This window comes from Mustelus asterias, chromosome 16 (genome assembly GCF_964213995.1).
Source record: "Mustelus asterias chromosome 16, sMusAst1.hap1.1, whole genome shotgun sequence".
In the NCBI taxonomy this organism is placed as follows: Eukaryota; Metazoa; Chordata; class Chondrichthyes; order Carcharhiniformes; family Triakidae; genus Mustelus; species Mustelus asterias.
In genome coordinates, this window is record NC_135816.1 from 49,487,141 (window position 1) to 49,514,131 (window position 26,991).

The window sequence follows — 26,991 nt, forward strand, 5'->3', positions numbered from 1 at the left end:
GAATCTTCCGGTCCCGCCAACTGCGGGAAACATACAGCCAAAAATTCCTTTCCCCACACCAGGACTGGAATTTTGTTCTCAGGACTTTAAAAGCAGATTAAAGGTGGGTCAAACTTCCAGACCAGTAATGTTGGGAAGCCTTTTAAGATGTATTAACATGTCAAGCATGCTCATTGAAAGGCCTCCTTGCTGGAATTAAGTTCCCTGCAGGTCAAAAGTTAGAACATTTACTTTTATGACCATCTATGATTGGCACACACTTGGCGAGCTTCACCTCGTCCATGATTCGGAGGTCAGTAGATGCTGCTTTCTCCTTCTTGGGGATTGCTCATAACTTCACTCATAGAAATCATAGAAACCCGACAGTGCAGAAGGAGGCCATTCGGCCCATCGAGTCTGCACCGACCACAATCCCACCCAGGCCCTACCCCCACATATTTTATCCGCTAATCCCTCTAACCGACACAGCTCAGGACTCAAAGGGGCAATTTTTAGCATGGCCAATCAACCTAACCCGCACATCTTTGGACTGTGGGAGGAAACCGGAGCACCCGGAGGAAACCCACGTAGACACGAGGAGAATGTGCAAACTCCACACAGACAGTGACCCAAGCAGGGAATCGAACCCAGGTCCCTGGAGCTGTGAAGCAGCAGTGCTAACCACTGTGCTACCGTGCCGCCCATACTGAATGCTAATAGCAAAAGTTGCAGGAAGGCTGAGCAGTGGAGGCAGGCGAAGGCTAGAAGAGTGATAGTATGGAGTGAAGGATGGACAGGAAGGCAGGTGAAGGTTGGAAATGGACAGGGTGGAATGAAAGATGGACAGGGAGACAGGTGAAGGCTGGAAAGTCACCGCCTCCACCACCTGTGACAGTGATGTGTTCACCAGATTGCGACTCTGAGACTGCTCTGGAACTGAAATCACAGAGGTGACTGTACCTGCACTGGTAAAGGGGCAGATGAACGCCGTGACAGTGCATCCTCTGAAGGTTCTGTGGCATTCTCTTCCCAGGTAGATTTAGTTCTGGGGCTGTCTCCGGTCCAGGTTGCAGTCCTCCCCCTTTTCTTGCTGCTACCTGGAACAGAGAAAAGAAAAGTTTATTGATTGACTGAGCAGCTTCCTCAATTAAAGACCTCTCTCACTCAGTGGGCACAGCTGACAAATGCAGACCGGAGGCATCCTCACTGGCTTTCGAGGGGAGTCCCAGCTCACCCACAGAGAAGACCTAGACCTGCCTCTCATACAGGGTGAATACATGAACATCTGGTATCTCGCCTCCAGTCAGGGAGCACTTGCATGTTGCCAGTATTCTTCTCCTGCAGGAAGACCGAATGCCCATGGCAGCTTCTGAGCCCTCCCCAGTAAAGTGATTAAGAAACTAGTTGTCCTGCAAATGATACGAGATTGAGATCATGAAGCGGCTGGTACACGTTCAGTGTGGATGCCCTATCTGCTAGTGAGTGCTGCAACCCAAACTTCTGTCTGACATCCCTGTCCATCTGTGCACTGACATTCCCCGATACATTTATGAGAATGTCAGTTTACAGTGAGCAGACAAGTACACTGATGGATTGCAGCAGATCACTCATTCCATGACAGTGCTGGGCATCTCTGCACTCGACCCCATGGGAGCCAATCCCCATGGAGATCTCTACTTAGACTGCCGTGGTCAGAGAGGAGACCCTGCTGCTCCCAATCCTGGAAACAGCACCTCCCACCTTCCCTGGACAGCCTGGAGGAGCCTTCACCGAGGCTTCACTGAGCTATGGGACTGCACATTTTGTTTTATTTCCTGGAATATCCTGGACAAGTAATGTAGAGCTAGTTTTTTCAACATAAATTTATGAATGAATTCACCATAAGCTAAGTATTAAGCATCCAGATCCTTTAACATATCAAGAACAAACCACAAACCTTTGACACCCCATTACATTGTGCAAACAAACATTGTGAAATTGACAGGAGAGATCCGAGAGCCAGAGCTTAGGGAGCCTCAGATCAAATGTTTCTCAAAGACGCAGCAGTTGAGCTTAAAGGTTTTATGGTTTTGGGGCCATAAAGGGGTGGGTGGAAAGGCAGAAATGAATCCCCCTGAAGAAATGATTACTGCTAGAACTAGATGCAAAACAAAAGTCTAAGCCTCAGTTTCCTGGTCTAGGATAGTTCAGGAGGTCTTATGTTAGGGAGGAGAGATGAGGTCTGTATGGGATGGGAAGAAAGGGGTAGTGGATCATGATCGAGAGGCTGGAATGGGGAGGGAGTATCTAGGGGAGAGGCTGCAGACATTGGGAATAAGGGAATTGTCTTATGTAGAAAGGGAGCCCTTAAAGGAAACATCCCCTGGCACTTGATTACCAAACTTCCCACTTGAGACCCAAGCAGGGTAACCTCCCCACCCTTGACCTGCTTTCATCTACCTAAAAGTTGAGGCCATGCGGGAGTGGCGCCTAAGGAGACATTTGTTCATCGACCCAAGGGCAGACCCTCAGCCTTGCCCACTCCCCATAAAATTGAGAACAGTTCAGGAGTGAACAAGAGGACTACAGAAAGGCCACTCAGGTAGTTTAATGACTTTGCCACTTGCAAACTTGCCAAGGAGGGAACCAGCAAATTCTGCCCATTAACTCTGTTTCTCTCTCCACAGATGCTACCAGACCAGCATAGTTCCAACATTTTCTGTTTTATAATCCACAAAAAAAACTGAAGGCGAGTATCCAAATCTAAACAAATTGGCCAATAACTACTTACTGGTGGTTTAACTGGTGGTACATACAGCTGAAAGCATTCTGTTATTGGCAACATCCCCAAATTGCAAATCATTCAATGCCTCAACTTCTTCTATCTCCCAGATCGATTAGAGCCACTACCTTTGGAAAAACCATGGCTGACAGAACTACTAGAGAGATTAATTGCAAAGAAACAAAGCTCAACCAAACAAGGACACCCAAAGAAGAATCTAGATTTTCCAAATTTGCCAATGGTTCCCCAATACTCAGCTTATTAAGACAATGAATTCCTGAGGCATCTAAGTCCAGTTGTTCTCAAGTTTGATCTCTAGTCTTTGTGAAGTTACCTGATCTCAAATTAGGATGATGACAGCAACTATATAAATGTATTCAATGCCTTTGAGGCACAAGCATCTGTATAGTTCATTGCCCCTCGCCCTTAGAATCAGGTACGCAAAGCACCACCCTGCCAAGAATCTCCTGACAAACCAAAGGCCTTAACCAATTTCTTCCTGGTTGCGCAACAAACAATGATAGCATAAAGAGTAAAGTTTATTTATTAGTCACAAGTAGGCTTACATTAACACTGCAATGAAGTTACTGTGAAAATCCCCTCGTCACCACACCCCGGCACCTGTTCGGGTACACTGAGGGAGAATTTAGCATGGCCAATGCACCTAACCAGCACATCTTTTGAACAGGAGCAGGAAACCAGAGCGTCCAGAGGAAACCCAACACAGACCTGGGGAGAACTTGCAAACTCCACACAAGTAGTGACACAAGGCCAGAATTAAACCTGGGTCCCTGGTGCTGTGAGGCAGCAGGACTAACCACTGTACCACCCCTAAGGTGGTAATTGTTTGGAATTAGGTGGGTGGGTCAGGGCCTTTCATGCGTCGATGCAGACTCGATGGGGCGAAGGGCCTCTTCTGCATTGTAGTATTGTGTGATTCCACTGCCTTAACACTTGAATCAGCTGTCCTCCTGAGGCACTTGCTTAGCCGAGTGATGAATTATGAATCTCTGAACCATTAGGGCGAGTTAGAGCTGCTACTGCTATTATTGAAACTACTGTCACAGCAAACAAAATGCAATGTAAAGTGGTATAGCAGGTGCTGAGCATGATGCTCAGGGCAACACAAGGAAACAACTCAGTTGTAATATTCAAAAGAAAAGAAAATTGGAAGGATAAGAAAACATATTTATTATTTTCTGCTTTGATTTCACTTCATTCTGTAGAGTTGGCTATTTATTGTGCTATGCTTCGACTGTGGCCAATCACCATAACCAGAGATATTGTTCTTGTGCAAACCTAAGCAGCCAATCCAACATGGGGTTTGTGCAATATGTGTATATCTTGTATGTTGGGGCTTTTGATTTGATTTATTATTGTCACATGTATTAATATACAATGAAAAGTATTGTTTCTTGCACGCTATACAGACAAAGCATACCGTTCATAGAGAAGGAAAGGAGTGAGTGCAGAATGTGTTACAGTCATAGCTAGGGTGTAGAGAAAGATCAACTTAATGCGAGGTAGGTCCATTCAAAAGTCTGATGGCAGCAGGGAAAAAACGGTTCTCAAGTCAGTTGGTACGTGACCTCAGACTTTTGTATCTTTTTCCTGATAGAAGCAGCTGTATGAGAGTATGTCCGGGGTGTGCGGGGTCCTTAATTATGCTAGATATTTTTCCGAGGCAGTGGGAAGTGTAGACAGAGTCAATGGATGGGAGGCTGGTTTGAATGATGGACTGGGCTTCGTTCACGACTCTTTGGAGTTTTTTGCAGTCTTGGAGCAAGCTCCATACCAAGCTGTGGTACAAACAGAAAGAATGCTTTCTATGGTGCATCTGTAAAAGTTGGTGAGAGTCATAGCGGACATGAAAAATTTCCTTAGTCTTCTGAGAAAGTAAAGGCGTTGTGGGCTTTCGTAACTATTGTGTCGGCATGGGGGGACCTGGACAGGTTGTTGGTGATCTGGACACCTAAACACTTGAAGTTCTCGGCCATTTCGACTTCGTCCCCCTTGATTTAGACAGGTGCATGCCCTCCACTATACTTCCTGAAATCGATGACTATTTCTTTTGTTTTGTTAACATTGAGGGAGAGATTATTGTCGTTACACCAGTTCAACAGATTCTCTATCTCTTTCCTGTACTCCATCTTGTCATTGTTTGAGATCCGACCCATTATGGTGGTGTCATCAGAAAACTTGAAAATCGAGTTGGAGGGGAATTTGGCCACAGTCATAGGTGTGTAAGGAGTATAGTAAGAGGCTGAGGGCACAGCCTTGTGGGCACCAGTGTTGAGGATGATCGTGCAGGAAGTGTTGCCTACCCTTTCAGAGTGCCCCTTTAAGAGTGCAGGTCAGGTAACCCTGGGTAATTAGCTCCTCTCAGCATGGGACCCTGTTGGGGAGTCTTAAACCTGACTGTGAATGAGCACATACCTGAAATAAAGAGCTCCCAGTGTTCAAGTCATGAGGCCAACCTCGTGATTCTTTATGCTCCCTTAGTCCATAGGGACATACATAATAGGGTTCATCACATAATCCTGTTTTCACCCAATATCTGTGTGTGTACTTCCAGTTGCATGCATTGGGTAGCTTTCAGGATCAGAAAACATGGCCAATTTCAATAAAGTGCTAGCACTCTCTGTACTAGCCTTTGGTAACTAATTTATTTGAGGGGACATGGGAAAAGGGAGGATATAGAGTATCAAGGATATTTGGGCAGTTTGCTCTTTGGCTGCATGCCACTTAAAGCAATTTCCAATACTGAAAATGGTAGCAAGAGTGGATCCCGTCCCCCCCAATCTGCTATTTTAATGGCTGAAGTGACCAGCAGGAGGACACACATTTCCCAACGGAGAGCAGCAGCATCTCCAAACAAGGAATCTGGCACCAGCAGTAGTAGCCCAAAAAAGGTAAATAGAATATTCCATAGCACAACTGGAGGAGATCATCATCGACTTCAGGAAGTGTAAAGGAGAACATGCCCTGTCTACATCAATGGGGATGAAGTAGAAAGAGTCGAGAGCTTCAAATTGTTAGGTGTCAAGATCACCAACAACCTGTCCTGGTCCCCCCATGCCAACACTATAGTTAAGAAAGCCCACCAAAGCCTCTACTTTCTCAGAAGACTAAGGAAATTCAGCATGTCAGCTACGACTCTCACCAACTTTTACAGATGCACCATAGAAAGCATTCTTTCTGGTTGTAGCACAACTTGATATGGCTCCTGCTCTGCCCAAGACCGCAAGGAACTACAAAACTTTGTAGCCCAATCCATCACGTAAACCAGCCTCCCATCCATTGACTCTATCTACACTTCCTGCTGCCTCAGCAAAGCAGCCAGCATAACTAAGGGCCCCACGCACCCCGGTCATTCTCTCTTCCACCTTCTTCCGTCAGGAAAAAGATACAAAAAAGACAGGTCACGTACCAACTGACTCAAGAACAGCTTCTTCCCTCTGCTGTCAGACTTAATGGACTTAGCTTACATTAAGTTGATCTTTCTCTATACCCTAGCTATGACTGTAATACTACATTCTGCACTCTCTCATTTCCTTCTGTATGAATGGTATGCTTTGTCTGCATAGCGTGCAAGAAACAATACTTTTCGCTGTATATTAATACATGTGACAATAATAAATTCAAAGCAAGTTCACTTTGATGTTACGTATTTTAATGGCGTTCGCATCAAGGGGCTGGCTGCAGTGTAGGAAGAGATTTAATGATTTGATCACAGTTGCTAAGGGATCACTCATAATTCTTATCTTTCTTACACTCTGCTCAGCTCTGCGTCGCTTACAACCACAGCACTGGAGGGTTCCCGTTCCCTCTCCCCCAATGAAAGCAACACATTGTGACTCAGCTAACACACTATTAGAGGATGAGGCTTGATTGGGATACTTGACTCACCAATTGCTCTGCAAATAATTTAAATGGCACCTGAGAATTATGCACTCCAAAAGAAAAAACACAAACACTGCTGGTTAAAATTCACAAATGTGCCAAAAGATTTTTTTTTAAATCATTCAACGTGAGAACATTCACAAAATGGTACCTTCAGCACAGTTAAAGGAAAATGTCCTGCTTCGGATCAGCAATACTATAAAACTACCCAGCTCTCCAGTATGTTTTCGACGCAGAATGCTAATTTTCAGGCATGAGATTGACAACACTTACACCTTCAGCCCTCCAGATGGTGCCATTTCTCAGCATTACCTCAAGAATGAGAAACATCACGAGGGAACCAACATAATTCCATTTTCCCATGCATTATAAACTGGGCCTGAAGCTAGATTTGGAGTTTTGAGCTGAAGAGCATTAAAATCTGTATGATTCATTTTTAAAATGAAAAAACAATCTTAACCTTGTTTTAACCCAACCAAATGGGGATTAACATGCAGATTTTGTTTATATCGAAATGCAAACGCTCAATGTATCTTGTTGCTCAGGAAATTAGTTTCACTGCACAGTACTGGTAGGCAAGTTTAATGACGCTTCAAAAAACTTGTAACCTGATCCCCCACCCTTCTTGTCGAACAAAATTGTTAGCTGACTATGCTGGTGCCACCATGGAAAGCAATCACACCCAACTTTCAAACTTGACAAAACACACCTTTATCTTGCAGCTTTGTGTAGAGGCGAGTCAGAACTAGATTGGTTTCCCCTGCGTTGATTTTCCATTCGTCTTAGTTCCTCAACAATAACCAGCACCACAACCATTTAAATACATGCCAAATGCTGAGGACTTAGATTGATCAAATTAATTGGGTTCGTTAACTGGAAGTGACTAATATATATATATGTTTGATGACTTGTTCCTGTGTGAATGATGTTGGAGTGCTCAGTGTTTAAGTGAATTCATCTGTACTCAGTCATGTGGAGTCCTCCCTTTTATAAACATGTTCCACCCACACGGTCATAAGATCCTTATGCACTAGGATGGCAATTTGCCTCCCCATCGTTCGTTCATCCAGAAAGACTCTACGATCTCCCTTATTACTAAAGAAAAGAAAGAACGTGTATTTGTACAGCCTCTATCTCAGGATTCCTCAAAGCATTTTACAGCCAATACCTTTTTGTAGTGTAGTCACATTTGGAATGTAGGAACTGGGGCAGATTTTGCAGACTGCAATTTTCTACAAACAGCAATCCGACAAACCTGCTTTCGTTGACCAAGGAATAAATATTGGCCAAGATAGAATAGAATCATAGAATCCTTACAGTGCAGGAGGCTGTTTGGCCCATTAAGCGCACAGACAACAATCCCACCCAGGCCCTATCCCCGTAATCCCATATATTTACCTCGTTAGTCCCCCTGACACTAAGGGGCAATTTAGCATGACCAATCAACCTAACCTGTACATCCTTGGACTGTGGGTGGAAACCGGAGCACCTGGAGGAAACCCACGCAAACACGGGAAGAATGTGCAAACTCCGCACAGTCAATGACCCAAGCCGAGAATCAAACATGGGTCCCTGGTGCTGTGAGGCAGCAGTGCTCACCACTGTGCCACCCAAAGATACAAAGGAGAACTTACCTACTCTTCAAAATAATGCACTAATCTGATGTGGTAGAAGGAGCCTTAGTTTAACAATCCATCCAAAAGATTGCAGTTTAGCACTCAGAATTTGGAACCACAACAGCTCCAAAATCACCAGCTTGAACAAGTCATTTTGTGTTTCCTGCTCGGATTTATTTCAAATGGGGGTGGCACAGTGGTTAGTACTGCTGCCTCACGGTGCCAGGGACTTGGGTTCAATTCCAGCCTTGGGTGACTGTGTGGAGTTTGCACATTCCCCCCGTGTCTGCGTGGATTTCCTCCACACTCCAAAGATGTGCGGGTTAGGTTGAGTGGCTATGTTAAATTGCTCTTTGGTGTCCCAAGATGTGTAGGTTAGGGGGATTAGCAAGGTAAATACGTGGGGTTATGGGGATAGGGTCTGGCTGGGATTGTTGTCAGTGCAGGCGCGATGGACAGAATGACCTCCTTCTGCACTGCAGGGATTCTACGATTCTATGATAATACGATTCCAGAATAATCCTATCTTTACAGTTTTCTGTATTATACGTTCATCTCTTGGACATATCAGTCCCAAATTGAAAAACACAAGTACCTCCAGTCGTTCCTTATAACTTGATCAACTGTCTGTAGTAGGCTGCAAATGCAAGTAAAACCATACTATAGCCGCTATGGTTTCAAGTTAATTTCCACAAAATTTGTTTTTATAAGTCGACCACACATACAAAGCAAAATAGGGTAGAGTTTCCACTCGGTATTCAACTAAAATTGGCCAAAGCAGCAAAAATTGTGGCATTCTGGCTGGGTGGGGGAATGCTCTAGGGGGTCACAGTATCAGGATACAGGGTCGGCTATTTCGGACAGAGATGAGGAGAAGCTTCTTCGCTCAGAGGGTGCTGAAACTGTGGAATTCTCTTCCGCAGACGGCTGTGGAGGCCAAGTCACTGGATATATTCGAGGAAATTGAGACAATTCTAGATTCTAAAGATGTCAAGTATATGGAGAGAGGGTCGGAGAATGGTGTTGAGATAGAGGATGGTGGAGCAGGGCTGAAGGCTCCTATTTTCAATGCTGATCGTAGCACAAGTTATATCCACACCAAATCGAAGTTCCATGGTGTTTTTCCCCGCCTGAAAAAAAGAATGGTGCTGGAAGTGGGTCCTGGATCGAATTAATCAGGAAGGCAGGTTTCTAGTACTTATCTCTTTTTGCAGCCCTTTGAAAGGGCTCCAGTTAGGCTTATTCTTGTGTGGGGGTTGGGGGCAGGGCTTTTACAAAGCTTGAAATATTTAAAGATGTTTAGTTTACTACAAAAAAAGCTAGCGTATTCCAATCAAACAAGTAAATTGTTTTATTCATTTTTAAATCCATTCTCAGTCATTTAAAATCAGGCTATTCACAGGTGACAGACTAGATCCTCGTGTCAAAAAAATGCTTATCTTTTTTATTAGAAACCCACTTTTATGCATTAATAAAACTCTCAGGCTTCCACTCTTAAATAACTTCAGGACTATTTTTAATGCAAGGGAAAAAATAAACAATTCCATACTGAAACACTGCACTGATTTATGTAAGATTTTTAATTGATCATGCAAATTAGCCCAAGTTAAGTGGAAATTTGAACAATAAAGTTCACCTTGTAAAAACAGTGAAAACTTGCACCTAGTTCGTGCCCAGATTGCCGACTGTGCCCCAGAACAAATTCCACCCCTGGTCTCTTCCCACAGTTACCAGTTTAGTCACTCGCTATTTTGTTAGAGCGGCACAGTGGCTAGCACTGCTGCCTCACAGAACCAGGGACCCGGGTTCGATTCCCGGCTTGGATCATTGTGTGTGGAGTTTGCACATTCTCCCTGTGTCTGCCTGGGTTTCCTCCGGATGCTCCAGTTTCCCCTCTCAGTCTGAATGACTTGCTGGTTAGGTGTATTAACCTGAACAGACACCAGAGTGTGAGAACTAGGGGAATTTCACAGTAACTTCATTGCAGTGTTAATGTAAGCCTTACTTGTGACTAATAAATAAACTTTACTTTACTTACTTTTAATCAATGCCATATTGTTGGTCTTCTGCCCTCTTTCCAAATGGATTCCAAATTACCTCCATTGCATATGTAACTCATTGCATGTCTTGGATGTTTTTACTCTGTCTCTTTTTTGATAAGTGTATTTACTATGCTCCCTTCGCCAATTTATCAAACATATCATTTGCTTCTAAAGTCAACAAAAGGCAGCAGAGTAAACAGAAAAATATACTTCAGATTTAAAGGTAGCAATAGAACTAGAACTGCAGTTACATCACACTTCATGACCATGTTGCTATGGCAGACATTAGCTTGGAATCCCAACCCTAATCTACAGACAATTATGTTAAAAGCTGAAGTACAGGAGTAGGAACAAAATGGTTCTGGTGGGTGATCAAAGACAAAAAGCATAGTGGAGAAAAAAGGTGAAAGAGAGACGGGTGAGAACAAAGGAATCTTTAAGCGAAGCTAGATTGTTTAGAGGCTAACATTCCCAGCATCTAACTGTGTTAGCATATGATAACACAAAGGTGAATTTACAGCCCCTCAACAGCATATTTCAAGGCAGGAGGGCATTTACAATCGAGCAAGTTCATCTCTGCCTCACCCACCCACAGTCTCATTACAGGGGGTGCATAAGTGACAGCCTACTCACAGGCCTATTGAGGCTTTTAACCAAATTGATAACCACTTAAGGACCTTATTCCGCCCTCACAAGTATGAAACGTATGGCTTTGGATGGTGGAAGGAAATAATCCTGTTCATTTCAATGCATGGGTCAAAGATGGGAAGGAGGGTTGGGGGTGGGGGTGCGCTGAACCGCCTTCTGTGAGGGAGTGCCCTATGCTCATCAACGACACATCCCCAAGATGATAGCTTCCCACTGTGGCTCCTTCCATCCACAATACCCCTCCATCCCCAATTGCCTCAAACTCAACATCTGACCCTTCACGTGTCCATGACTGGAGTTCTCCAAACCCTGTCTAATCAAAATGCCCGGACCTATCTTCAAATGGGATTATTTGCCTTCCTTCCACTCTCCCAGCACATGCATTATAGTAGTAAGGACGCAATAAAGTATTGAGCGATCATTAATTTTGTTAAGTCCCCAATAGGCTTACGATGGATGTCATAGAGTCAGAGGTTTACAGCATGGAAACAGACCCTTCAGCCCAACTTGTCCATGCCACCCTTTTTAAAAAAAACTCTAAGCTAATCCATAGAGATGGGGTGCATGACACCCTATGCGGCTCTGTAATATCGGGTCTTGGGTGGGTGGATGGAGGTGAGCTTGCCAACATGCTGTATTTTATATGCCCCTCCACCCCCCACCACCCCCCCACTTGAAATATGCTAGTGGAGGAGGGGGCTGAAAAATTTACCTCTTGTTTTCAGTACAAGTACAAAGCTGTGGCCACTTGCTTCTGGCACTGCTGGAACTACAGGCTACAATCTGATTTGCTGTCAGCTCAAGAGTAGGTTTCCTGTCCCAAAGGGGCAGAAGTTGCACTGTCACCACATTAAAACCCCCCAGTTTATCATTGTTGGGTGAGGGGCGGGGGGGAGAAAGTGGTGGGAGGGTTACTGAGGAATTGTTTGTCCCTGTAAAATTCACCCCAATGGCTCAACGAATACCAAAGCTTAGTGCTGGTTCTGCTTCTTCCTTACCTGAACCAGGAACAACCTATTCAAAGAGTCAGCAAACCTGTTGTTTCTTAACTTGAGAGATCCTATGTGCTCACTTGGTGAGCAAGGTTGGGAATGGGGGAGTGTTCGTTGGCACTAAGGTAGTAGGGTGATGGAGCCCAAAAGCACTTGGACTTGTTGGATTGCTGAAGGTGCATTGGAGAGTGGTTTAAGGAGTCAGTGATCTTTGTTCTCCAGGATAATTCTAGAGTGGAGGAAGTTTAAGTAAAGAGAGGGGCCTGGGAAAGAATTAAATGTTTCAGCCTAATCTGCAGATGGCAGTAGTGTGCATCTCTCATATCCTTAAACTTGGGAGCATGGCTTTGACATTACTCTGAAGTATTTTGTTGTGCTCAACATTTGAGGAAGCGTGTTGGAGTGAAGGAAAATACTTGGAGCTAAAGATGGTGATAAGCAATAACACTAAACAAGAAGAAAGCTGAAATCAGGTTCAGGTTTCACACCACAAGTGATTGGGATCTGGAATGCATTGCCTGGAAGTGTAGTGGAGGCAGGTTCAATCGAGTCATTCAAAAGGGCATTACATGATTACTTGAACAGAAGCTATGTGCAGGGGTATGGGGAATGGCAATAAGCATGATGTCCATTTGGGGAGCCAGCGCAAACACGATGGGCCAAATACCTCCTAATGTGCTGTAGTAATTCTGTTGGTGCAGAGCATGGGTGATTGGTTTAAATGGTCCTCTGGAAGCAATGGGAAACAGAACGAGGATGATACACAAATTAAGTTATGAACATAGAATCTCTACAGTGCAAAAGGAGGCCATTTGACCCATCGAGCACTCTAACCCAGGCTTACCCCTTAACTCTATGTATTTACCCTACTAATCCCCCTAACCTATATATCTTGGAACACTAAGGGGCAATTTTGGGAGCAATCAATTACAAATCAGCATATTATTACCGACAAGTGAGAAGGTATAAGGATTTTAAAGCAAAAGCAAAATACTGGAGATGCTGGAAACCTGAAAAAAAAAACTAAAAGTGTCCTTTGCAAACAAAAAGAATATGATCATTGTGCTTTTCCAACTAAACAAAATCTTGGTAGACAGCCATTCCCTGATTCATTCCACATGGCAATGTCTTAACAAAGAACAAAGAACAGTACAGCACAGGAAACAGGCCCTTTGGCCCTCCAAGCCTGTGCCGCTCCTTGGTCCAACTGGACCAATCGTTTGTATCCCTCCATTCCCAGGCTGCTCATGTGACTATCCAGGTAAGTCTTAAACGATGTCAGCGTGTCTGCCTCCACTACCCTACTTGGCAGCGCATTCCAGGCCCCCACCACTCTGTAAAAAACATCCCTTTAACATCCGAGTTATACTTCGCCCCTCTCATCTCGAGCCCGTGACCCCTCGTGATCGTCACTTCTGATCTGGGAAAAAGCTTCCCACCGTTCACCCTATCTATCCCCTTCATAATCTTGTACACCTCTATTGACCAGAGTCAACCTGCCTGGTTGGAATTTGAACAAAAGCTTAGCAGTTAACTATTCCCTGGTGTAATCTCCGTGGCAATCAGCACCCTCCTTTAATACAGTATAAATTGCTGTTATTCTTGCAAATCTGTCCTGATGGGTGCAAGACGAAAAGCTTCAACTGCATGTCTCCTTTTCAACAATAGTTATCTTGTCTGCTACAAAGCAATTATACGATGAAAAGAGCTGGAAATACGCGGCAGATCTGACTGCAACTGGGGAGAGAAAAGCAGAACCAACGTTTCAGACCTTTCATAACCCAAGACCGACTATTGATCAGAAATGCTGATTCTGTTTCTCTCTGATCTGCTGTATACTTTCAGCACTTTCTGACGTTACACCCACAGTTATTGAGATGGTCTCTTTATATGAAAAAGTCCTTGTATTTCCCCAGCATCTTTCACAACCTCAGAACTTCCCACAACATCTTACATCAAATGAAGCATTGTCGAAATGACTGCTGTAATACAGAAAACATGATGGTCAATTTGCACACAGCAAGCACTCAAGCCAGCATGGAGGCAATCGCCAGATAATTTGCATTTTTAGTGATGTTGGTTAAGGGATCAACATTGGCCAGGTCACCAGCAAGAACTCCCTTAACCTTTTGAAATAGAGCCAAGGAATCATAGAAGATGATCATAGAATCCCTACAGCGCAGAAGGAGACAATCCCATCTAGACCCTATTCCCATAATCCCACGTATTTACCCTGCTAGTCCCCCTGACACTAAGGGGCAATTTAGCATGGCCAATCCACCTAACCTGCACATCTTTGGATAATTTATGCCTGGGCTTTTATTTAACATCTCATCTGAAAGATGGCACCTTCAATAGTGCAGCACATCGCAGAGCATCAGCTTGGATTATTGTGACCCCAGAGTGGATCCTAAATCCGTGACCTTCTGACTCAAGGCGAAAATGCCACTCTCCGAGAAATCAGCATGACAAGTGTTTTTGAAAGTTTAAACAAATCAAGAGAAATAGAGACCGAGGACCTGCATCAACTAGGTTTAGCATGGAGAAAATTATGAAAATGGAATAGGATTCTGTAGACACGCGGCAGTACAGCAATGCTGGTTTTTCAAATGCACCTTGATTACTTTAAAGGGTCTTACTGCAGCATGAGTCATGTAGTATAATAACACTGCAGTTTGAGTCACATGCTGCAATAGCACTGCAGTTGAATTCATGAGATGTAGTTGCACGCATCTCCTACCAACACATAGCATAAAATCCAAAGATATTAATTTGGTAAGTGGTAAGATTGCTACTTGTATATTATATAATAAAGCATACAGTGTGTAACTGAATAAATTTGGGAGCCTATTTTAAACCAGAATCTTCGATTCTGATCATGTTGATAAACTGGTAAGCAAGTATATTGTTTTTTTTAAAACATGTTCTTCTGTTAACGCCACACATACCCATTTGTGTGGCTGTAAACTACAGGCTGTAAAAACACACTGTGTAATTAGGCTGGTCTTTTATTCATGGTGTAAGACAATTCGAAGTAAATCATTGTTTTTAAATCATAAATCACATAGAACTGAGGTCTGTCTTAAACTTGCATCGATAATCATCACCAAGGAAATCTCATGGTACCACGACAAGCAATTGGGCTGTCAGAATCAAAGCCACAGTAGCCTTCGAACTCTAGCTGACCAAATGAGATGCAAATTTGATCGAAATCCTCTTTTTTTTTAAAAACTGTCCAACAATGTGAATGGCTAATTTATTGGCAACTGCAAACATGCACAAGTTTGCAAATTGCAACAGCAGACATCGAATAGCTTCAAGGGATATTTTGAAAGAAAGGTAGTTATTTTCTCAAGATTAGTACCCATGAAATGCAAGGTTTCTTAATTGACACAAAGACTGTCTGATAAAGTCTAGTTCACTCTGTGCTGTGTCTAAAGGCAATGGCTGGTTTCAATGATAGAAGACAGCAGCATTGTTTGCACGCATTCAAAACCGTCAAAAAGTCTCCAGATGTGATATCTTCCAGGTGTTCACTGGCCTGCATACAATATTATGCTTTACTTGGAATAAATTTTTCAATTGTTGTTTTATAAATACTCATCCCTGAAGCTTTATGCTGTTTTCTTTTGAATCTGTTAAAAATAATGTAATAGTTTGAGCCTGCACAGTAAGATCCAACAACATAGTCTTCTATCTACAGGAGTAGCTGTACAGGAGTATCTACAGGGGTGGCACGGTAGCACAGTGGTTAGCACTGCTGCTTCACAGCTCCAGGGACCTGGGTTCGATTCCCGGCTTGGGTCACTGTCTGTGTGGAGTTTCCACATTCTCCTCGTGTCTGTGTGGGTTTCCTCCGGGTGCTCCGGTTTCCTCCCACAGTCCAAAGATGTGCAGGTTAGGTTGATTGGCCATGCTAAAAATTGCCCTTAGTGTCCTGAGATGTGTAGGTTGGAGGGATTAGTGGGTGGATATGGAGGGTAGGGCTTGGGTGGGATTGTGGTCGGTGCAGACTCGATGGGCCGAATGGCCTCTTTCTGTACTGTAGGGTTTCTATGATTTCTATATAGTGGACCAATGAAAAATATTGAAGGGCAATTGTAAGTCGCAGTACACATAACAGTATATATTTCTGATTAAAAGAATAATTTAATGATACCTAACGTGAAAACAGTTGGGAATGATCAGTTACAATAATTCGCACTCAACGTAGGTGTGCTAAGCCATTTTTCAAGTAAAATTATAAGCTTTAAAGTTACTCTTTTCTCTTTTTCAAACGAGTCGATGTTAAATCTCTCTCTCCTAAAGGTTTTGATTTCTAGCTATGTTCCACAGGAACCTTTCCAATATCACACCCAAATGGCAATTATTCACAAGTGAGCCTGAACAACAAATGCTGACAGAGTATTTGCCCTCAGGATATCACAAGCAAATTTATACCTGGTGTCACTTGAGATCATCTCTACGCTCCCACAAGGAGTTCTCCGCACGGAGAATACTAACAACCCAATTTTGTTTCGCTCACCAGTCCAATGGCACTGATTACTTAGCCAACAGTCACGCTAGACCCTATCAATATCTACCAGGCCTCCCTTTCCTCTACCAAAACCACCTCCAGTTGGTGATAGTGTAGTGATGCTGTCACTGGACCAGAGATCCAGGGTAATGCTCTGGGGACCTGGGCTCAAAACCTGCCATGGCATGTGCCAAAATTTAAATTTAGTAGAAGCCTGGAGACCAAAAGTTGCTTGTTGTAAAAATCCATCTGCCCCTTTAGGGAAGAAAACCTGTTGTCCTTACCTTGTCTGGCCTGGCCTGGCCTATATGTGACTCCAGATCCACAGCAATGTGGTTTGACTCTTAAATGGCCTAGCAAGTCATTCAGTTCAAGGGCCCAGACATCTATACCCACGTCCCACGAACAAAGAAAAAAAGATCCGAGCATCATCCTGGTCATTGCCCATTTTTTATCTTTACTACCAACTGTCTCCTCAAACCACTCTCCCATGTATCCTCACCTCCAATAAGTCTTTGTCACCATAGTAAAGATATTAACTCAGCTACCTTTTCTACTTCCCTTACCCAACTCAGATCTCTTCACCGAACCCCCACCCTGGTTCTCTCTCTCTTCCCTCATATTCGTCTCTTCCATGAAATCTATCATCTCACGGCACAGTGGTTAGCACCAAAGTTCAATTCCCGGCATGGGTCGCTATCTGTGCAGAGTCTGCAAGTTCTCCCCATGTCTGCGTGGGTTTCCTCCGGGTGCTCCGGTTTCCTCCCACGGTCCAAAAGACGGGCTGGTTAGCTGCATTGGCCATGTTAAATTCTTCCTCAGTCTACCTGAACAGTCGCCAGAGTGTGTTGACTTGGGGATTTTCTCAGTAACTTCATTGCAGTATTAATGTAAGCCTACTTGTGACACTAATAAATAAAAAAAACTATGTCCATCAAACTGTTGACGATACAATTTTTATGCTGGGTTTTAATCTGCTTTCTTTTGCTTCTCCCATGAGATTAAGTGGCTTCTGGGTAGTTAAGGAATGCATGTATTGTAATTTTAAAGGAGAGGTGGATTAGACTAAATGGATTCTTCCCTGTCATTTTTCTTATGTTCAGAAGTTGAAGTCTTAATTTACCACAAAATGAGATCTATCACAATTTAATTCATGATAACTAAAGCACCTTAGCTCATCTGATTATTTTTTGCCATGTTCATGTCTAGTGTTTTCCATGTTTCTCAATCTCATTTTGTAGGAAGGGGATCTGGCACATAAGCGGGACTGAGCACAGTACCATCCACAGAGGCACATGATCCATACCCAGGTTCAGTCTGGTGTTGGACCGTGTGAACCACAAGCATAGAGACAGCTCCTAGCTTGTACCCTTTACCATATATTTGTAAACCGTTCTAAGGGTCAAAAACAACTTGCTGTTATACTCAAGTATGACTTCAGACCTAAAGGACTGTAACCAACACATCTCTCGCTATTGCATAGTCTTCTCAAATCACTTTCCCCATCCCCCTACACTCACCTCCAACAAGTGCGGGGAACTCATGGATTTCTTTGTCACTAAGGCCATCCAATCAGCTGCATCCTGCCATTCTTACCTCTACACTTGATGATCCCAAGCGGTTATTGGATAGGCACATGGAGCACACTAGAATGATAGGGAGTGGGATAGCTTGATCTTGGTTTCGGAAAAGGCTCGGCACAACATCGTGGGCCGAAGGGCCCGTACTGTGCTGTACTGTTCTATGTTCTGCCACTTTCCTCCCTTCCTCAAGCACACTGGGCTGAATCTCCTCTAAATCTCCCTCTCCTGCTCATTTCACCCTATGCCCACTAAACTGCTGACCATCCACCTTCTGTTCTTGGTTCTCATTGGCTGATATTAACAGCTCTCACTCTTCAGGTGCTATCCCTTCTTTAAATCTGCCCCCCCATCCCTTCTCAAAAAAGCACCCTTAAGACAACTGCCTGTGCAAACTAAAGTTCCATCTCTAACCTCCCCTTCTTCTCCAAAGTCCTTGAACTTGTTGTCACCTCCAAAATCTCTGCCCAGCTGGCCTGGGACTCTATGATTGAATCCCTCCAATCGGGTTTTCACTCCTGCCATAGTGTCAAAACAGCACTCAAAGTCGCAAATGACTTCCTATGGATGTGACTAAGGTAACCATTCTAATCCAGTCCTTCTCAACCTGTCTGCAGCTTTTGACACAATTAACCACACCATCACCTTCTCCAAAATTGTCCAGCTGAGTGCAACTACTCTCACCTGGCTCCACTCTTCTCTATTTAATTTAGCCAGTGTCATAAGCAATGGCCTCTCTTCCTGCTCCTGCTCTGTTACCTCCCAAGGATCTATCCCGGGTCTCCTATTACTCATCTACATGCTCGACATCATCATCCAAAAGCACTGCATTAGTTTTCACATGTACTCTACTGACACTCAGCTCTACTTCACCACCACCTCTCTCAGCTCCTCCACTGTTACTAAATCATCAGACTATGTATCTGATATCTACAAATTAAATACCAGGAAGAACAAAACCATTAGCTTTCAGCTCCCAATCCAAACACTGCTCCCTAATTAACTCAATATCTTTCCTTAGCAACAGTAAAATTTAAGCCAACCTGTTCACAATATAGCATATTCGACCCCATCCATGTTTCTGTGCCTTTCAGATTGCCAATTTCCACCTCCTCAACTCCTGGCTTCACCCGTCTCAATTCATCTACTGCTGAAATCTTCATTGCCATTCTTACCCTCTACACTTGATGATTCCAACATACACCTGTCACAGTACCCACATCTACCCTCCATAAACTTGAGGTAATCCAAAACTCTGTTCCCTTAACTTGCACCAAATCCCACTCAATTAGTACCACTTTACTCACTGACCTACATTGTCCCCTGGTCAAACAACATCTTGATATTAAACTTTCACATCCGTGTTTTTAAATTCTTTCAAGGCCTCATCCCTGATCCCTATCTTGATAATAATCCTCTTCAGCTTCTCAAATCACAAGGATTCTTTTTGATTTGCTCATGGACATTGGTTAGGCCAGCATTTATTGCCCATTCCTAATTGCCCTCAAGGAAGAGGTTATGAGCTGCCTTCTTGAACTGCTGAAGTCCATGTGTAGTAGGAACACAGTCAACACAGGTTATTTATGTGTGGATTCACAAGAGATGGGTGAGATCCTAAATGAATATTTCTCATCAGTATTTACTGTTCAGAAAAGCATGGATGTTGGGGAACTTGGGGAAATAAATAGTGATGTCTTGAGTGTACACATTACAGAGAAGAAAGTGCTGAAAGTCTTAAAGCGCATCAAGGTAGATAAATCCCCAGGACCTGCTGAAGTGTCTCCCAGGACATTGTGGGAGGCTAGAGAGGAAATTGTGGGTCCCCTAGCAGAGATATTTGAATCGATAGGCACGGGTGAGGTGCCTGAAGATTAGAGGGTGGCAAATGTTGTGCCTTTGTTTAAAAGGGGCTGCAGGAAAGAGCCTGGGAACTACAGGCCAGTGAGCCTCACATCTGTGATGGGTAAGTTGTTGGAAGGTATTTTGAGAGACAGGGTCTACAGGCATTTAGAGACGCAAAGACTGATTAGGAATAGTCAGCATGGCTTTGAGAGTGGAAAATCATGTCTCAGAAATTTGAAAGAGTTTTTTGAAGGGGTAACCAAAGTGGTAGATGAGGGCAGTGCAGTTGATGTTGTCTACATGGACTTTAGCAAGGCCTTTGACAAGGTACCACATGGTAGGTTGTTGCACAAGGTTAAATCTCTCAGGATCCAGGGTGAGGTAACTAAATGGATCCAAAATTGGCTTGATGACAGAAGCCAGATGGTGGCTGTAGAGGGTTGTTTTTCAATCTGGAGGCCTGTGACCAGCGGTGTGCCTCAGGGATCAGTGTTGGGTCCACTATTATTTGTCATTTATATTAATGATCTGGATGAGAATATGGCAAGTTTGCAGATGATAACAAGATTGGTGGCATAGTGGACAGTGAAGGTGGTTATTTCAGATTGCAATGGGATCTTGATCAATTGGGCCACTGGGCTGACGAATGGCAGATGGAGTTTAATTTAGATAAATGCGAGGTGGTGCATTTTGGTAGATTGAACCAGGGCAGGACTTGCGTAATCAGTTAATGGTAGGGCGTTGGGGAGAGTTACAGAACAAAGAGATCCAGGGGTACAGGTTCATAGCTCCTTAAAAGTGGAATCAAATGTGGACAGAGTGGTGAAGAAGGCATTCAACAGGCTTGATTTCATTGGTCAGAACATTGAATACAGGAGTTGGGACATCTTGTTGAAGTTGTACAAGACATTGGTAAGGCCTCACTTGGAATACTGTGTACAGTTCTGGTCACCCTATTATAGAAAGGATATTATTAAACTAGAAAGAGTGCAGAAAAGATTTACTAGGATGCTACCGGGACTTGATGGTTTGAGTTATAAGGAGAGGCTGGATGGACTGGGACTTTTTTCTCTGGAGCGTAGGAAGTTTAGGGGTGATCTTATAGAGGTCTATAAAATAATGAGGGGCATAGATCAGCTTGATAGTTAATATCTTTTCCCAAAAGTAGGGGAGTCTAAAACTAGAGGGCATAGGTTTAAGGTGAGAGGGGAGATACACTAAAGGGTCCAGAGGGGCAATTTTTTCACAGAGGGTGGAGTGTGTCTGGAACAAGCTGCCAGGAGGTGGTAGTAGAGGCGGGTACAAATTTGTCTTTTAAAAAGCATTTAGACAGTTACATGGGTAAGATGGATATAGAGGGATATGGGCCAAACGTGGGCAATTGAGACTAGCTTAGGGGTTTAAAAAAGGACAGCATGGACAAGTTGGGCCAAAGGGCCTGTTTCCATGCTGTAAACCTCTATGACTCTTAGGAATGGAATACCATGATTTTGACCTAGCAACAGTGAAGGGACGGCAATATACATCTCCAAGTCAGGATAGTGAGTGGCTTGGAGGGAAATTGCAGGTAGTGATGTTCCCACACATCTGCTATCCCTGACCTTCTAGGTAGTGGAGGTTGCAGGTTTGGAAGGTGATGTCTAAGGAGTCTTGGTGAGTTACTGCAGTGCACCTTGTAGATGGTACACACTGCTGCCACTGTGCACCAGTGGTGGAGAGAGTGAATGTTTATTGTGGAGGATGGGGTGCTAATCAAATGGGCTGTTTTGTTCTGGATGGTATTGAACTTAAGAGTGTTGTTGCAGCTATGCTCATCCAAGCATTCCATCACACTTCTGAATTGTGCTTGTAGATGGTGGACCAGCTTTGGAAAAACAGGAGGTTGAGTTACTCTCCAGAATTCCCAGCCTCTGACCTGCTCTTGTAGCCACAGTATTTACATGGTTGCCCCAGTTCAGTTTTTGATTAATGGTAACCCTCAGGGTGTGGATTGTGAAATATATTCAGTGATGGCAATGCCATTGAATGTCAAAGGTAGTTGGTTAGATTCTCTCTTAGTGTGATAAACGCTGTTCAAGAAAGGAAATAGGAGTGACCCTGGTAATTATAGGCTGGTTAGTCTTACTTCGGTGGTCGGTAAGTTAATGGAAAAGGTCCTGAGGGATAGGATTTGACGACCATTTGGAAAGATGCAGCTTAACCCGGGATAGTCAACACGGATTCGTGAAGGGTAAGTCTTGCCTCACAAATTTGATTGAATTCTTTGAGGAGGTAACTAAGTGTATAGATGAAGGTAGAACAGTTGATGTCGTATACATGGATTTTAGTAAGGCGTTTGATAAGGTTCCCCATGGTCGGCTCATGAAGAAAGTAAGGAGGTGTGGGATAGAGGGAAATTTGGCCGATTGGATAAGTAACTGGCTATCTCCTAGAAGACAGAGGGTGGTGGTGGATGGAAAATTTTCAGACTGGAGACCAGTTACCAGCGGTGTACCACAAGGATCAGTGCTGGGTCCTCTGCTATTTGTGATTTTTATCAATGACTTGGAGGAGGGGGCTGAAGGGTGGGTCAGTAAATTTGCTGATGACACCAAGATTGGTGGAGTAGTGGATGAAGTGGAGGGCTGTTGTAGGCTGCAAAGAGACATTGATAGGATGTAGAGCTGGGCCGAAAAATGGCAGATGGAGTTTAACTCTGATAAGTGCGAGGTGATTCATTTTGGTAGGACAAATTTGAATGCGGATTACAGGGTCAACAGCAGGGTTCTGAGGAATGTGGAGGAACAGAGAGATCTTGGGGTTCATATCCACAGATCTCTGAAGGTTGCCACTCAAGTGGATAGAGCTGTGAAGGAGGCCTATAGTGTGTTAGCATTTATTGTGGAGATGCCGGCGTTGGACTGGGGTAAACACAGTAAGAAGTTTGACAACACCAGGTTAAAGTCCAACAGGTTTATTTGGTAGCAAAAGCCACACAAGCTTTCGGAGCTGCAAGCCCCTTCTTCAGGTGAGTGGGAATTCTGTTCACAAACAGAACATATAAAGACACAACCTCAATTTACATGAATAATGGTTGGAATGCGAATACTTACAACTAATCAAGTCTTTAAGAAACAAAACAATGTGAGTGGAGAGAGCATCAAGACAGGCTAAAAAGATGTGTATTGTCTCCAGACAAGTATTGTAAGTATTCACATTCCAACCATTATTCATGTAAATTGAGGTTGTGTCTTTATATGCTCTGTTTGTGAACAGAATTCCCACTCACCTGAAGAAGGGGCTTGCAGCTCCGAAAGCTTGTGTGGCTTAGCATTTATTAACAGGGGGTTTGAGTTTAAGAGCCGTGGGGTTATGCTGCAACTGTACAGGACCTTGGTGAGACCACATTTGGAATATTGTCTGCAGTCCTGGTCACCTCACTATAAGGAGGATGTGGAAGCATTGGAGAGAGTGCAGAGGAGATTTACCAGGACGCTGCCTGGTTTGGAGGGTAGGTCTTATGAGGAAAGCTTGAGGGAGCTAGGGCTTTTCTCTTTAGAGCGGAGGAGGATGAGAGGAGACTTAGAGGTTGATAAGATGACGAGGGGGATAGATAGAGTGGACGTTCAGAGACTATTTACTCGGGTGGATGTAGCTGTTACTAGGGGGCATAACTATAAGGTTTATGGTGGGATATATAGGAGGGATGTCCGAGGTAGGTACTTTACTCAGAGAGTGGTTGGGGTGTGGAATGGACTGCCTGCTGTGATACTGGAGTCAGACACTTTAGGAACTTTCAAGCGGTTATTGGATAGGCACATGGAGCACACCAGAATGATAGGGAGTGGGATAGCTTGATCTTGGTTTCAGATAAAGTTCGGCACAACATCGAGGGCCGAAGGGCCTGTTCTGTGCTGTACTGTTCTATGTTCTATGATATCTACTTCTGGAATCTCTAGCATTCCTGATTTTAATTGCTGCACCTTCAGTTGACTTGACCCCGAGATTTGAGATTCCCTCCCTGCACCTTTCCACCTTGCCTGCCCCCTTCTTTAAAACGCTCCTTAAAATCCATTTCTTTGATCAGTTGTTTGTTCTTTTTTCCTACTATTTTCTAATGTGGCTTGGTGCCAAATTTTGTTTAATAACCTCCCCCACAAATCACCTTGGGATGTTGGTTAAAGGCACTATATAAATAGAAGTCCCTATTTTTGTTCATCTGAACACATCTTAAATATGACGACTGTGACCTGGCTATTCTAATACAACCAATTCAAGTTGCAGGTGTGTACTGGTTCTAGATGGTCTGGTAAATAGGCAGGGCCAGTTTCAAACACTTGGTTGAGTAAAGGATAACAGGCTAGGTTACTGTTTTAAAATAAGAAATAAGCTGAAGCAAAGTTATAAAACAGGATGAAATCATAATATGGAAAATGGGTAGGAGTGATGTCTATAACTAGAAATTGCTTTAAAAATGTGTACAATTACAGTCATATAATAAAGTGAATTGCTGACACTACATTATTCCCAATTTAGGCAATTCTTCAGTTTCAATGTGTAAGCTGAAATATATGAACATGTTGGGTCTGCCAAAGGTGTGGAAGCTGCAGTATCGGCAGAAAATGTATCGGACGTGACAGGTACAACCGGTTTCATCACAAGCAGCATAATGCATTCTTGAACTTTCAACTTCTGGCAGCAATATAGAAGTTTTCACTTCCTGTTGTGGAGAAACACACTGTTAGGAACTTCTTGCTTTCAATCTTAAGATTCTGCTTGATAACATTGGTAACAAAATAGGCCTTGGTCCTTACAAAGCTTCACTTTGTTGTAAAAGCAAACTGAGCATCACAACAGGATTCAACCTGTACAAAATATTTGCCTGAAACAGCCAGAATGCCATTCCAGTTGGGCTGAACCAGCTCCAACAAGTTCAGTCCAAGCAACTCATTCACTCGTGAGCTCTGCATCACCTGCTCCAGACTTAAACTGAATAGGGAAGGAACACAAACTCAGAGGTACACCCTGTGTGAGGAGTGAACTTTATATTGTGTGCGCACATAACCATGTATATAAAGAAGATTCGGAGGTTGATGTGGCAATCAGGAACTACAAAGTATTGGGGGTATTCGAAACATGATTAAATCTAGAGAATAGAAAGAAAAGGTTAATGGAGTTTAAAGTGCATAGAAAAAAACTGTGCGTAGGAAAAAAAAGGTGTTATCTGTACATTGGGGAAATTGACTGAAAGGCAATCCTGTGAGCAGTAGATAGCTACAAAATAAAAGACTTTGGTTATACATTATACCAAAATAAATCCCAACCAAACATTTGGATCATATAACATCACTTGACCAACATAAGGATGATAGTAATTTGCTGCATGAGGAAGGATATGCAAGAGTTGGAATGTTACTTTAATGAGACTTCAATCAAACAAATTTGGAGCATCTATCGAGCCTATTGGAAGGTCTTGTCATGCAATGTGTAGCATCCCTGCCTGACTCAGAAGCCTTGGGTATGAGTCACATCACAGGACTTGATGGCCAAAGGTGCATTCATAATGCAGCCGAGAGACTGATGATCGATCTGCAAATCATCCAACACATGCCAATGACAGACAGTGAGAGAGAGATTCCTGGTCAGCCACGTGTTGGAGCTTCTATCACTACCCGTATCTCTGGATTACAACATGCATGTTGCTACATCAACGTGGACTCAGAGTATCTGTGACACACCCCAATAAAAACATTGCATCACTTCACGAGTTATGGCAGGGCAGGATTTCCAGCATTAATGCCGAAACATAGCATATTTCTGCAGGAAAGTCAAGCAATAGATCTGGCGCATCATTACTTTTTGACTTAATGCATCAAGATAGCCACACCCTGCAATGCTCAGCTTTGTCTGATATTAATGATCCTTATGGATATGAAGGTTGTTGCACCTCTTGAGACATTGGCCAGAAAATGGGCAAGAATCAAAAAATACCACAAGATTTCTAAAGTTAGCTTTTAAATTGGATCCCAAAATCTGACGACAAACTAAATTCATTTGTGTCTCTTCAGATTAACTGCTGCACACACCCCCTCCCTGTCCAATAAGTTCCTACTAAACATACAGGTATTACCAGGTTCGCTTTGCAAGTCTAGGCTCAACCCTGCCACTGCTCTTGCACTAAGTTTTTCACTCAAAAATGATTAGAAACCAACTGGAGCATTTTCCTTTGCCCTAACCAGACTGTCTGTTGCCAAACATTAAAAAAAAGGGTTCAGTCTGTACTTGGCAGATTGAAAATTACCAAGTACCCAGGACAGTGTTTCTGAAAATGAAACTACAAAAACGATTGGAAAGGCCATGTTTTCATTTTAATGCAATAGGTTTCTAACCGAGCAGGTATAGATAGTGATGAAGACCCATGGGTCTATAATTTAATAACCAGCATGAATGCAGAAAGTTTTTTAAAAAAATCAGATTTATAAACATTTTGGTACCCTACTTGAAAAAGCTACATTTGTTTTCTTTCAGATTAATCGATTATTCTGAGTGCCAAAATATATGGTGTGAATACCATTGAGATGTCTCCAAGTGGTTAATAGCCAACAAAATACTTTAGCAGCATAACCATTGTGACAATATAGGACAGCAATATTACATTTATTTATTAGTCACAAGTAAGTCTTACATTAACACTGCAATGAAGTTACTGTGAAATTCCCCTTGCCGTCACAGTCCAGCGCCTGTTCGGGTCAATGCACCTAACCAGTCTTTCAGAATGTGGGAGGAAATCGGAGCACCCGGAGGAAACCCACGCAGACACAGGGAGAACATGTAAATTCCACAGAGTGACCCAAGCCAGGAATCAAACCTGGGTCCCCAGCGCTGTGAGGCACCAGTGCCAACCACTGTGCTACCGTAGGTTAAGTCAAAAATTAATATTCTACATCAGCACTTTTTCTAAGTTTCCATCTGGTTGGACCACATGATACAATATTGGGTGCTGCTCTTGCCTGTCAAAACTGCCCACCATTGTAAGATCATTCAGCAATGCAATGATAATCAACAGCAAATTTTCCCCACTGCAACCCATCTTAAGCCACTATCGTCTGTCTCCTTCCCCTCCTTCTCATGAA

At 43.4% G+C, this 26,991-nt stretch overlaps 1 long non-coding RNA gene across 2 annotated transcripts in view; it reads right to left on the reverse strand.

Moving 5' to 3' along the window:
- Positions 1-449: 449 nt before the first annotated feature.
- Positions 450-26,991, reverse strand: part of LOC144505157 (uncharacterized) — a 31,550-nt gene continuing 5,008 nt past the window's right edge. Inside the window, exons 3-4 of one of the 2 annotated variants that reach the window (XR_013499785.1) lie at positions 10,298-10,469; positions 450-1,076 (exon numbers count right to left, since the gene is read on the reverse strand). This is a non-coding gene — a long non-coding RNA (uncharacterized LOC144505157). The remainder of the gene's footprint in view (positions 1,077-10,297; positions 10,470-26,991) is intronic. The other variant, XR_013499784.1, reaches the window with a different exon arrangement.